The following is a 12,500-nucleotide window of genomic DNA, read 5'->3' as shown; positions in this document are numbered from 1 at the left end:
TCCCAGACGGTGTTTGACCAGAGGTACCCGAAATGCCAGGGCTGCGCCCCCAGAGCAGGATGTGTGCATCTTGGGGGCCAACAGGCTACATAAACAAAGGCCAGTGAGTGGTGTGGGGCAGCCAGGGGAGGAGGCCGGAGGAGCCGGAGGCTGGGCCTGGAGACCGGAGTGGAGTCCAACCAGCGATTCCATTCATGGGAGAATGCGACCTTCAGAGGGAGACCAGGGAGCCGGGCAGTTCTCAGAGCTGCCTGCACCCTGAGGCCTGGAGATGCAGCAGCAGGAAGCCAGGATGTGCAGAGGATGGCCTCAGGAAGCAGCCCCTGGAAGGCCTTGGCCGCTAAGCTCCTCACTGGGTGAAGGACATCTCAGACATCTGGGCACAGCAGAATCCCATGGGCCTCGGCCTGCAATTCTAACTGGCCCCTTGTAGGGTTCTGCGTCCATTCCAACGTGACTCGGACGCTTGGGGAGTCCATCCTGCTGTCCGCCCATTGGCAGAGAACTCAGCCAGGCCCGGGGTCTCCCCTGCACCCCTAGCTTCTGCTCCTTCCAATGCTGGCCGGCCCGGGTCTCCCTTGCCACCCCCTTCAGCCTCCGTCTCTCCAGAGCTCCCAGATCCCCTGCCCAGTGGCAAGCCTGTGGGAGGTCCCCTTTGGTCAGCCCTCCCCACCTCTACGCCCTGGGTGGGGAGGGCCTGCAGGAGCCCCGCGGGGCTGGGGAGCGGCTATGCCGGGCCAGCGTCCACGGGGCTCCCGCGGTCCTGGATGCACGTCCCTCCTTCCTCCCGCGCTTCTGGTTCGGCCCCCGGATGGTCTGTCGGGTGCCAGAGTCCACATCGGTCCCTGAGGAGGCCACAGACATCTTCTCAGTGAATCCTGCTGCCACATGCAGCCCTGAGCCCAAGGAGCCGCGGTGTGCGCATGGTGGTTGATCCTCACGAGGCTCTGAGCTGCACAGTGACTAAAAGCCTGCGTTCTGGAGTCAGACACACTCAGACGCCTCCCTACGTCTCAGTTTTCTCATCTGTAAAGTGGGAATGGTCAGACCGACTTGTCCGGCGTTTTGAGGATGCTTATACCAATACCGTGGGACCCTCAATGCACGGCTTAGAACCCAGTAAGCATGCAGAAGGTACAGTTGTTCACAAATCTTCCTTTTCTCTTGTTCCTTTTGAAGTAGGTCATAAAATTGAAAGGGGGATGTCTTGGGGTCCCTGGGTGGCTCAGTGCGTTAAAGTCTCTGCCTTCTGCTCAGAAGGGTCCTGGGATCGAGCCCCGCATCGGGCTCTCTGCTCAGCGGGGAGCCTGCTTCCCTCTCTCTGCCTGTCTCTCTGCCTACTTGTGATCTCTGTCAAATAAATAAATAAAATCTTAAACAAAAAAAAAGAAAGAAAGAAAGAAGGGGGGTGGGGTCTACACAGTTGTGAGAGTCGGGCACACGGGTAGACCGGAGTCACCAGCACCAGCTTCGGGACTGTCGACTTCCGAACCCCCAGATCCCATCCCACCGCCCCTTGGCAGTCAGATCCTCCCCCTTCACCAACGGGGTCCAGGTCCCTAAGGTTTGCCTTTCCCAGAGTGGCCTAGAAGTGGAATTACACAGTGGGTGACCTTCGAGACTGGCCTTTGGGCAGCATCACGCACGCGTCTGAGGGTCCCCCAGGTGGTTCTGCATCAAGTCTGTCCTGTTTCATTGCTGGGGGGTGACCCCTTGCACACACAGACCACCTTTAACCCTTTCCTTGCTCAAGAACACACGGATCACTTCCGTTAAGGCGATGGCAGACAGAACGGCTATCTGTATTTGTGCAGACGCTTTCGTGTGACCAGAAACTCACTCCTCTCGAGGCCATACCGAGGACAGGGGCTGCTGGGTCTTTTGGCAAAACCGGTTTTAGGCTCAGGCGGATTTTCTTTGTGCCCTCCACCTCCCCCCATCCCTCCTTGCAGATCTGTGGTTTCTCACGGCGGGTTTGCTGCCAACACTTTTGTATTGTGGGGAAAATACATATCATATAAAAATTGACCATTTTGGCCATTTTTTAAGGGTATAATTTAGCATAGCGGCAAACACAGCGCCTCGCACAGCCGTGAGTAGCCCTTCTCCCCGACTTTTGCAACATCTTGGACTTCACCAGTGAAACAAAAACCTCCTATCCCCGCCTCCCCGGTGCCCCAGCCCTGGTGACCTTGCTCCTGCTTTCCATCTCTACAGATTCGCTCTTCTAGGTGCTTCACATAGATGGAATCTGTCCTTTAGTGTTGGCTTGTTGCCGTAACGTCTTCAAGGTTCATCCCTGTGGAAGCGGGTGTCAGGACATCATATGCGTTACAGCTGAGTGACATTCCATGGTGTGTATAGACCACATTTTCGAATCCATCTGCTGACCCACCATTGAGTCACCCCCGTCTCTGGGCTGTTGTGAAAAGCCCCGATGCGCACTTGGATACACATATATCTGTTTGAGTCCCCACTTCCTCTTCTCCTCTCTCTGTGGTTTTTCTCTGCAGCTCTCAGTGGCTAACGATGTGTGTGTCTGCGATCCCTGTATCTCCTTTGGCGAAGTGTCTGTTGAAATATTTTGTTTGTTTTTTTTTATATGGGTTATTTGTCTTCTTACAGTTGACTAGTGAGTGTTATTTCTGGAGCACGGACACCACCCTTTGTAGGACGAGCAAGTTACAAACGTTTCCTGTGAGTGTGTATTTTGCCTTTATTTGCTTAGCTGAGTCTTTCTTTAAAAAAAAAAAAAGATTTTATTTATTTGACAGCGAGAAAGAGAGCGATCACAAGTAGGCAGGTGCAGGGGGACTGAGCAGGGAACCTGATGTGGGGCTCCATCCCAGGACCCGGAGACCATGACCTGAGCCGAAGGCAGAGACTCAACCCACTGAGCCACCCTGGAGCCCCAAAGGGTTTTTGAATTCGATGAAGTCCCCTCTATGATTTTTTTCTCTTATTAATCGTGTGTTTGACATCATAGCTAACATTCTGCCTAATCTGTGGCCACAAAAGAGTCAGGGTTTTCCATCATGTATTCCGATCTATGATCCGGACTGAGTTAGCATTTCTATATGGGTGAAGCATGGGTTAAGGCCCAGCAATTTCCGCATTGTGTATTTTAACAGTATATCATCAGGTGCACAGACATCTAGACTCATGACATCTCGTTGTGACTGGACACTTGAATCCTTATGTAATGTCCTTCTTTATCCCTGGTAGTTTTCCTTGCTCTGGACTCTGCTATGACACTAATCCAACCCCCCGGATTCCTTGACTCGTGTCTGTCTATCCGTTTCTACCTTTGATTCGTAACCTCCTCTGTCATATCTGAAGCTTGTTGGACACAGCCTGTTACCAGGTCATGGGTTTTCGTCCATTTTGACAATTTATGTTTTTTCTGTGGTGTGTTCAGGCCATTTATGTTTTACTTTGTTGTGTAACGAACACTTCACGTGGCATCTGCCCTCTTAAACTTGTAAGTGTGAAGTCTGCTCTGACTGACTATAGGGAAGCCGTTTACACTTATTTTTTTTTTGACAGACGTTACAGCATTTTGTTTTATCTTTATTTTTTCTTTTCAAAATTTTTAATTTAAATTCTAGTCCGTTAACATATAGTGTAATATTGACTGCAGGAGTAGAATTCATTGACTCATCACATCCCTACAACAGCCAGCGGTCATCGCGCGTGATGACCCCACACAGTCCCCACCACCCGTCCAGCCCCTGCCTCACCCACTGCCCTCCATCAACCCTCAGCTGCTTGTCTGTAGTGAATAGTCTCTTATGGTTAGTTTCTCTCTCTTTTCCCCCTTTCCATATATTCATCTGTTTTGTTTCCTAAATTCTCTACATGAGTGAAATGGTAGGGTACTGGTCCTCCCCTGACTGACTTATTTCACTTGGCATAAAACACGCTAGCTCCATCCAGGTCATTGCAAATGACAAGATTTCACTATTTTTGATGGCCGAGTAGTATTCCTATGTGTGTGTGTAAGTCCAACCCACACCTTCTTTATCCATTTATTGGGTCATGGAGACTTGGGCTCTCTCCATAGTTTGCCTCTTGTTGATAATGTTGCTATGAACATTGGGGTGCATGGACTCCTCTGAATCTGTAATTTTCGTATTCTTTGCTTAAATATTTAGCAGTGTAGTTGCTGGATCATAGGGCAGTACTACTTCTAACTTTGTGAGGAGCCACCATCCTGTTTTCCAGAGTTGCTGTGCCAGCTTGCGTTCCCGCCAACAGTAAGAGGGTTCCCCTTTCTCTGCATCCTCGCCGACACCTGTTGTTTCTCGTGTGTTGGCCATTCGGACAGGTGTGAGGTGGTATCGCATCATGGATGGCTTTTGTAGTTCCCCGACGATGAGTGATGTTGAGCATCTTTTTGTGAGTCTGTCATCCGTATGTCTTCTCTGGAAAAATGCCTGTTCATGTCTCCTACCCATTTCTTGACTGGATTGTCCTTTGGGTGTTGAGTAAAACTATGGAACATTTCATGAGTTTGCATGCCCTCCTGAGCAGGGGCCATGCTAATCTTCTCCATTCTCCATCTCATTCCCGTTTTAGTATACGTGCTGCTGAAACGAGCACTGCATTTAATGTAATTATTAGCGCGTCTGGATCCTGGTCTACCATTGCATTATTATTTTTCTATTTGCCTTTTTTAACCTACATGTGTCTTTTCCTGCCCTTAAGAAATTATCTGAAAATTTCTCAGTGTTCCGCTGTAACTTATCAGTTGGGTTTTTTGACTATGTTTTTTGTGTGTGCACTTTTTTAGTGGATTTTGTAGGGGCTAACAAGTATATCTCTACGTTTACTTCACAGTCTACATCACGTCAATATTTTACCACTTCGAGTAGATCGTAGATCCTCACCAGCACGTCCCTCCCTTGCCCCGTTGCCTTTATGTTATGGTTGTCACATGTATCAGACCCAAGTGCACTGAAAATCTCACTAGACAATGAAATGGTTTTCCTTTCAACTATCATGCATATTAAATTAAATTAAATATTAAATTAAAAGGAAAATAATGGTCTATTTGCCTAGATATTTACAATTTGTGTTGCTCTTCCATCATTCCCAACATTTCCAAATCCCCCCTTGCTTCGTGTCCCTCTTGCCGAAGAACGTCACTTAAGCAGTTCTGCTCGTCACAAATTCTTCCTTTTTCTTCACCTGAGAAAAGTCTTTCTCCTTCTTGAAGGATATTTTTGTGGAATTGACAGCTTTTTCTCTCAATGCATTAAAAATGTTGTTCCACTCCCTTGCGGCCTCCATAGTTTCCAGTGAGAAGTCTGCTATCATTCTTCTTTTCCCTTCCATATTTTTTGATAAGGGATGTTTATGTCTCCCCGTTCTCAAGAATGCTCTCTTCGTGTTTACTGGTTGGCACTTGCTGCATCTTGTGTGGGTTTCTTCAAGTTTAAGCTGTTTGAGGTTCACTCAGCTTCTGAAATCCATAGCCAGGTTTGTGTCTTTTGCCAGATTTGGGGAGTTTTCAGCCATTTTTCCTTTGACTACTTTTTATGCTCTGCCCCTCTGGCCTCTCCTTCTGGGAATCCAGCCAGTGTCATGAAGGATAGATCTTCCATTAGAGTCTCACAAGCCCCTGAGACTTTGCTCTTTGGTTTTGTTATTTTGTTGTTTTAAAGATTTTATTTATTTATTGGACAGACAGAGATCACAAGCAGGCAGAGAGGCAGGCAGAGAGAGAGGGAGAGGCAGGCCTCCCATCGAGCAGAGAGCCTGATGCGGGGCTCAATCCCAGGACCCTGAGATCATGACCTGAGCCAAAGGCAGAGGCTTTAATCCACTGAGCCACCCAGGCGCCCCTGTTGTTGCTGTTATTTTTTTGGTTTACTTTCTCTCCCTTGTTCAGGGTGGGTGATTTCGGATGTGCTATCTTCCAATTCATCATTCTTTCTTCTCCACATTCTGCTCTTGAGTCCAAGCCTATCCATTGAGTTTTTAAGCTTCAGTTATTGTATTTTTCAGTTCTGAAATTTCCATTTGTTTCTTTTTTATATCTTCTCTTTCTTTGCTGATACTTTCTGTTTTTTCAGTTGTTCTGAGTGTGTTTGCAACTATTCACTAAAGACTTTTTATGATGGCTGCTTTAAAATCTTCATCACATCATTGGACGACTTCTGTCATTTCAATGTTGACATCTATTAATTGTCCTTCTTAAAAAAATTTTATTTCCTTTAGAGAGAGAGAGTGACAGGGAGAACACGAGAGGGGAGAAAGTCAGACAGAGAAGCAGACTCCCCGGGAAGCTGAGAGCCCGATGTGGGACTCGATCCCAGGACTCTGGGATCATGACCTGAGCCAAAAGCTGTGGCTTAACCAACTGAGCCACCCAGGCGCCCTAATTGCCCCCCCCCACCATTCTGTTTGAAATCTGCCTGGCTCTAGGCATGACCACTGTTTTGTTGTTTGTTTGTTTGTTTTTAATTGAAACCTAGTCATTTTGGGTATTGTGTTATGAGGCCCTAAGTCTTATTTGAACCTGTTTAAGCTGGCTTCCTCTGGCTTTGCTCCAGTAAGGAGGTGGGATGAAGGGTACCATTTCACTGTTGCTGCCAAGTGGAGAAACAAGTCCGGCTCCCACCTGAGGGGCCTGCCCCTTGTTAGTGCCAGGGGTCAGAGTTCCAGCTCCCCAGTGGGCTTCCATCGATGCCTCCCTGGCTGGAAGAGGTAGGGGTGCCTTGGTCCTGCTCCCCACATGGCATCCACACACTGCAACAGTGAGGGGAGGGAGTCCCCAGCCAGCAGGAATGAAATTCTTGGCCCCCTAATTATCCTTCTCAGATATAACTCCAGCAAAGTGTGTGGAGGTGAGGTGCCCCAGTACAGCCTGGTGAGGGGGGATGTTAGCTACCTAATTGGCCTTTTGCTAGCTGGGGCAGGGTGGTGCCACCATGGTTTTGGTGGTATTGGGCTAACGAAGAGTCACTACTGTCTAAAAGATTTTTGTCTTGCTCAGCTGTCCCTTTTCTGGTCCTTTGGCTCAAGACAGCAGGTTTTTGTCAGACTTTTGTGTCTGTGCCCACTATTCATTTCCAGGTTGCTGGATTTTCAACTACAACATAGGAGGCCAAAGGAAAACCTGGGGAGCTCACCACCAGGGCATTCTTTGGATCCTGAGATCCCCAGTGGCCTTCCTCTCTCTGCTTTTTGGAGTCTTCTTATGTTTTATGTATAATGCTCAGGGTTCTTTGTTGTACTTAGCTGGAGGAGTATGGAGAAGTCTGTCTCCACTCCATTGTCCCAGAAATGGAAGTCATTTAAATTTGATAAGCATCCCCAATAGCCATCCAGAAATCTTGCTGGTTCATCTTGAACTAGGAAATGGTATGCCCTGAGTCTGCTGTAGACAGATACATGTAGATATGTCCCTAGGACTTAACCAAAATCCCAATGCCTGCCTGTTGTCGTTAATTAGCGATGGACAGATGGTTGGATGAATGCATGGATGGAAGAACAGAATACAGGAAAGGCCATCAGGAGGCCAGTACACAGTCTAGGCAAGACACCACAACACCAGTGATGGCCGTAGTACAAACAGCCATCACTGAGTTTTCCTATTTTGCCAAGTAAACGTTTCTGCCACACGATCTCATTCAATCCACAGATGAGATACGTCCATTTGAAAGAGGAGGGAAACATGGGCAGAGAGACATGGTACTAAGCTGAGATTCAGGCCCAGAGACCCCGGTTCATGGACACAAGGTGCCCCCATTGTTCTCTCCCATCCAGTTGTCCAGCTGGGAGAAGAAATCCCGATGACAAGGAGCTGACTAAGCCAGAACATCCTGCTGATAATCAGAGGTTTTCCTGCCCCAGGGAATGTTGGTTGAGCGCGTTTCAGAATCTTCTCCCTGAGACGGAAACCCAGGCTATGCTGTGTTCGTGTATTCAACGAATATCAATCGAGAGCTCGCTTTACGCTGAGCTCTGTGCCAGGGGCTGAGGGTACACCGTAAGCAACAGGACAAATGCGATCTTTACCCCAGGGACATCAGAGGGTCTGAACTCACACTCCCCCACCCTAAGTCCCCCTGTTGTAAGCAGAAGGGGCAGAACCACTCTCTGGTGCCCTGCCCTACACTCAGCCTTTCAGTCCTGAAGATTCTATGAGTAGTGACAAATGCCAGTGGGGAGCATCTAGACCATGGGAGGGGGACCAAGCTGGAGGAAATGACCCCAGGGTTTGAGGGATGCTCGGCTCTGGCTATAGCTTAGGGTCAGAAGAGGGAAAGCCCACACCCCCAGCTCAGCACATCCAGTCTGTGCATTTGTGAGTTAGGCTTTTGGCATCTATAGAAACTCAGCAGCCAACCAAGCCAGGCAGCTGTGTTTCCTGGGGGTCCTGAGGCCTGCCTGCAGCCCTCCTCTGACTCAGTTTCCCCAACCATTAATAAATAAGTGCATACATTCCTCCTTTTTCTCTCTTTCCTCCATTCTCCTCAGTTCGGTGAAAATGGGAAGCATTCCTTCCTCTAATGGCAGAGGCTCTGGAATCTTCATTTCATCTCCAGGGAATGAGCATCTTATCCTGTGCTAATCCTGGATTCACCATGTGTGTGGACAGTTGGGTGTCAGGGCCAGCCTCCCGCAGCAACGCACATCACCAGCCTGCCTTATATGTGGCACTGCTAGCCAGCCCTGGGTCCCCATTCTGGTACCGGAGACTGCAGTGGGTCCACCAAGTGCCGCCGGGATACGAGGCTGGTTTCCATGGTGATGCTGTTCCTCCAGCACTGCCATCCCGCACGGGGTCCCTCGGACGGACCTGTGTGCAAGTCCTCTCCGCTGTCCTAGAACCCCCCACCCCATCCCCTACAGCATGGGGAAGGGTTCTGGAAAGGATCTCTGCACGCTGTCACATGCCATGTGGTCACCAAAAGGATTGTGATGGTGGTTTGCTCCAAAAAGCCACTGTAGAGCCAGATCACTGTCTCCATTGACAGAGCGCGGCTCCAAACTTCCCCGACTTCCTTCTGCACAGACCCCATCAGCGTTCTAACTACATAGGTGCTGCTGTGATTGTGGTTCTGGGTCTCTTTGCTCCTCCGGAAGGTATGTTCTGTAAGGGCAGGACCCTCCTCCCACCACGTTCCCCAGAATCCCCCCAGCTGGGTCCGAGCCTGGAGACAGAGCAGTGGCTTGGCCAACCGCTCTTTGCTGAACCGAAGGATGAACACTGACTTTATTCCTGGTGCCATGACACAGTGGGTATGCGGGAGGTGCTTAATAATGACTCACCAAGAGACCAAGTTAATGAGCTGGAGAGTTGGGGTGACAGCTTTCGCGCATGCTGTTTTGCCAGAAAGTAAGGAAGTTGCTCGAAAAGCAAAAGGGTGGGTTGGGTCATGTGAGAACACATGGGAGGGGACAGAAAGCCGTTCCTCATGGGGGCCCTGCTCCCAGCGCAGCCACTGCCTCTGTGTCCCCAAGGTGGTGTGCGCCGTGACTGCCTGGGAGACACGTGGACACCTCGAGGACAACGGGGCCCCGGGGGGTGGGTGGGACGGGGTGAAAAGGGCTCTTCATCTCTGGAGCCTTCTTTCCAAAAGCCATAACCCCAGACTCACCACGAGAAAACAATGGGCAACGCCAGACTGCAGAACATTCTGGAAGCTACCTCGCCAGTTCTTCTCCAGCTGTCCTGGCTCCCGAGGAACAGGAACAGGTGGACACACTGTCACAGATGGGAGGAGACAACCACAGAACACACATGGCCTCTGGATCCGATCCTCAGAGAAACCCACATATAGCCTGTGCCAAGGGCAACTTCTAGCTGTCCACGCACCTTGGCGTTATGAGGCCTTAAGGATGGGGGATCTGGGAGAAGCATCTATGGGGCAACTCCTTGTTATCTGCAGCTTTTCTGTGAATCTAAAACCAACGCAAAATAGAGTCTGTTTAGAAAAGAATGGGACATGACCCTCATGGCGCCCAGAGAGAGCGTGAGGGGCCGGGGCTCGGGCTCCCCGGGTGAGGCAGCACTCCACATCAGAGGCTGGTCTCCCTCCTTCTTTGAGTCCAATCTTCGAATCTTCGTTTGCTGCAGGTGGCACTGTGCCCCTGGATGGCCCTGGGCAGGGCCCAAGGAAGCCCCTGGGTGACTCTCGAGGCTACAGCTCCCTCTGCAGTGTTGTCCCAGCCCTGCAAACTCTGGGCGGGGGTGGGGGGGCGCGGAAACCTCCGTCATGCACGGCGCCCACTCCCTGCTGCACTTACTGACCCGTATCTTGACCAGGGTCCCCGCACCCCCCGCTTCTGTGGACCCCCAGCTGTTGTGTGCAGAACTTTGGGAGCATGGAGACGAGTCGGGGAGCCTCGTGGTTCAGCCCACGGGTGTTGGCTGATCCTGGCTCCAACACTCCTGACATACACTTCCCCTTTGCCTGCGTTTTCTCGTCTGTGTGTGAGGTGGGTCAGTAACACGCTCCGGGTGGGGGTGGGCGGTGGGGGGGGTCGGATGCGGAGTGGGGGGTCCTGGCCAGCGCAGGGCTGGGGAAAGGGCCATCTGGGTGGGGTGCTGTGCTCCTGCGTGTAAGGGGATTCAGGGAGGGCAGCCAGGTGACAACGGGGACAGAGAGCCTGGAGGGAGAGGCAGGTGTGCTGGTGCGCAGGCCTCCCCACACCCCCTCCCGCACAAACTGACTTTCTGCTTCATCCTACGGCTTTTCCAGAGCATGTCACACCGTCTTCTCCTCCGTATTTTCAAGAAGGTCCAGCTTGGCGTCACAGCCCCCTCCTGGAGAACACAGAGGCACAGCGGGCAGGTGGAGATGGACTTCTTTTCCCGCGTAAGGAAAGGGAGGAACTATTGTTGGTTCAAAGAGCTCCACAAATCTTCCTAAAACAAGCAACTGTACGGGCTCCTGCGGACTCCGTCAGTGCGGTTGTGAGTTCGAGCTCCACCCTGGGGGTCGAGATGACTAAAAAAAAAAAACCTAAAAAGAAAAAAAAAATATATATATATATATATATATAAAATAAAACGAGCAGCTCTCATGACGAAAGCAGCCACGCATCGAGGGCCACCACAGTGACTTCATCCGTCCTGGTGTCCCCTCTCCACCCCTCGACAAGGGCCCTGCGCAGAGCCCCACCTGGCATCACAGCCCATGGTCCAGAGCCGGACCCCACAGATCAGTCCAAACGTTGTTATGGAGCTCATTTTTTTTTTAAAGATTTTATTTATTTATTTGACAGACAGAGATCACAAGTAGGCAGAGAGGCAGAGAGGGGGCGGGAGCAGGCTCCCCGCTGAGCAGAGAGCCCGATGCGGGGCTCGATCCCAGGACCCTGAGATCATGACCTGAGCCGAAGGCAGGTTTAACCCACTGAATCACCCAGGCGCCCCATGTTATGGAGCTCATTAAGCACAGGTGTGGACAGGGAGACTAATACGGCCACAGAACCACAGCCCTTGAGAGGGACACAGAGCCAAAGAGCTGTGCACCACAGAGGCGGTGAGTCCCGTGATGCGTGTGAGGGATAAAAAGAGGGGGTATGGTCAGGCAGCCTCCCCGAGGAGGAGACCCCTGAGAGCCTGAGGGGACACAGGAAAGGTCAGCAGCAGGAGCCAGGGAAAACCAGGCAGAAGAGAGGAGTGTTCCAAGCAGGAAGAGCCAACAGCTTGTGCAAAGGTCCTGAAGCAGGAAGGAGTTTGGTGAGTCTGAGGGCCGGGATGTGATCGGCTGGAGCGTGTGGGTGGTGCGGGCCAGCCTGGAGCCCGCACAGCCTCCCCGGGCGTGTTCCCTCCCTCTGCTCTGCCGAAGCCGGAGGTCGTTGTCTTACAGGGAAAGGGAGGGAGTGGTCATACTGGAGTGACATTTAGGAAGCAGAACCCAAAGGAGGTGGCAGCCAACTGGGTGTGGGGAGTGAGGGAGTGGGAGCCGAGGGTATGACACCAGTTCCTAATCGGGGCATTGGCGAGACGGGGGTACCTCTGCCCAGAGTGGGGAGCCCCATGGGTCTGCCCTTCATCTGCCACTTCTCAGGACTCCCTCCCTCCCTGTCAGGCCCAGGTCATCATGTCACGCCCCCGGGCTGTGGCCAGAGCCCTTCTGCTCCATCCGGCTATGCAAGCACCATCTCGATCGCCCCCCAGAACCCCGACAGGTAAGTTCCCTGTCATTTCGCCTTTACAGTAGCGGAAACCAAAGCTCAGAGGGGTTTAGCAATGAGCTGGAGGCCACACAAGGGGGACAGTTGGGTGCGACCCAGAAATGCAAACCCTCCTGATCGTTGGTGCTGCCTCTCAACGGCCGACATCCTCGGGTCACTGTCCCGAACCCTCCCTGACCTCATCCCCAAGCAGCGTGGCGTGTGCACGTGCATGTGACAGAGAATAACTCACTTTTTTGGTTTCCTGTTAATGGTTTGTAAGTTAGCTAAGCTGCTGTTCTCTCTGTGGGTGCCTTTCCAGTTCTCCGTCCCGCTGAGTGCAGGGAGGCCTGAGTCTCCCC

General features: G+C 51.4%; 1 pseudogene; it reads right to left on the bottom strand.

Annotated features, from left to right (window-relative positions):
• Positions 1-4,489: 4,489 nt before the first annotated feature.
• Positions 4,490-4,602, bottom strand: LOC122917895 (annotated as a pseudogene).
• Between the last annotated feature and the right edge of the window lie 7,898 nt (positions 4,603-12,500).

Source organism: Neovison vison, chromosome 9, assembly GCF_020171115.1.
Source record: "Neovison vison isolate M4711 chromosome 9, ASM_NN_V1, whole genome shotgun sequence".
In the NCBI taxonomy this organism is placed as follows: Eukaryota; Metazoa; Chordata; class Mammalia; order Carnivora; family Mustelidae; genus Neogale; species Neogale vison.
The sequence above is the reverse complement of the archived record's forward strand: the minus strand, read 5'-3'. Positions and strand labels throughout refer to the sequence as shown.